The sequence below is a fragment of the Amblyomma americanum genome, chromosome 6 (genome assembly GCF_052857255.1).
Source record: "Amblyomma americanum isolate KBUSLIRL-KWMA chromosome 6, ASM5285725v1, whole genome shotgun sequence".
Classification (NCBI taxonomy): domain Eukaryota; kingdom Metazoa; phylum Arthropoda; class Arachnida; order Ixodida; family Ixodidae; genus Amblyomma; species Amblyomma americanum.
In genome coordinates, this window is record NC_135502.1 from 194,858,746 (window position 1) to 194,860,289 (window position 1,544).

The window sequence follows — 1,544 nt, forward strand, 5'->3', positions numbered from 1 at the left end:
CCTTTTCCCTGTGTTGATCGGTATGTTCCTTTGTAATGTATCGGAGATACCTGCTATTGTTTGCAGCTGGGGCACTGGTAACTAGAGATGACTGTTGAAGCACTATCAAAATTCTGGCACGTCACCCTTACCCCGGGTTTAACGCTGCAACAAGTCATGGTAGTCGCTCTAACGGGGTGTTCTATTTAATGCGCCGCATAATGATCGGCGGCCTTTTCGCTTTACAGATGTTAGGGCTGTACGAAATACAACACATCTTACACATATAAATACATCTTACACGAGCTTGACCTTGGTGCCCGTTTTCTTCGATTTACACCCGTCTATTGCGATTTCCACCTGTCTATACTCCTTCTTCATCTTCTTTATCCTTCCGTTAATCCACGTCGTCCTTATCGCCACCGTCGTCGTCTTCTTCAAACCTCTTTAGTTCATACTTTTATTTCAGACTCCCTCTTTTATGTGACATGCCGAAAGGTCTTGTTCAAGGGCTATCACGAAATCAGGCTCCCCCAGGTTGAGAATGGGCCCCCAGGGGACGATATTCTATCGGCTGTACGATGCCAGTGCTTACAGTTTTTTGTCGTCAGGCCATCCGCGAAGACGACGCTCTGATAATTGAGATATACTCGGCCATCTGCAATATCCGTTGTGGGGACCTGCCCTGCAGCCCCCTGAGTTTGCTTTCCTGCGAGGCACCGTGCAGCGGCGGTCTCACCTCGAGGCTGAGCGCATTCCTTTGTGAGTTACATTAACTGGCAAGAGAGGGCGCCAGCATCGCTGCACGGAGACTGCCAAGCCCGCGCGCGGGAGAGGGGGCAGGGGGGCTTCGGCTGGGATCGTCGGCCTGAGCGGACGTGTCGCTCGCGGCTCCGCTCATCGCCGGTGGGGCGAGGAAGCGACGGGGAGACAGGCTCCCGTACTCATCCCGTCCGGCCTTCGGAGTATATATCCCTTGCCCTAGCGCGGGCGAACATTCGCTCGGAACCTTGCTGGTGAGTCGGACGTCCTCGACTCATTAGCGTACTTTGTTGCTAGCTGGCGTTATTGTTTCTGTAGCAATAAATGCCTGTTTGTGTCAGCCAGTGTGTCCTTCCTTTGTTCCCTCAGAGCAAGGCCCGCCGTGGTCGGCGAGCGCTCGGTAGCGTACGCAATCACGGGGTGGGGTCCGGGCGGCTTTGAACCGTGTAAGCCGCGATTGAGTAGGGAGAATGTACTTCCCAATTCAAACCCCAAATCTGGCGCCCAACGTGGGGCTCGAACCCACGACCCTGAGATTAGGAGTCTCATGCTCTACCGACTGAGCTAGCCTGCCCTGAAGCCCCTGTGTTTGCTTTCCCGCGAGGCACCATGCAGCAGTGGTCTCACCTCGAAGCTGAGCGCATTCCCTTGTGAGTTACATTAACTGGCAAGCGAGGGCGCCAGCATCGCTGCGCGGAGACTGCCAAAGCCCGCGCGCGGGAGAGGGGGCAGGGGGCTTCGGCTGGGATCTTCGGCCCGCGCGGACGTGTCGCTCGGGGCTCCGCTCTTCGCCGGTGGGGCGA

General features: G+C 56.0%; 1 non-coding gene across 1 annotated transcript; it reads right to left on the reverse strand.

The window, feature by feature from the left end:
• Positions 1 to 1,239: 1,239 nt before the first annotated feature.
• On the reverse strand, positions 1,240 to 1,315 carry TRNAR-CCU (transfer RNA arginine (anticodon CCU)). Its single transcript has one exon. It is a non-coding gene; the product is annotated as a tRNA-Arg (tRNA).
• Between the last annotated feature and the right edge of the window lie 229 nt (positions 1,316 to 1,544).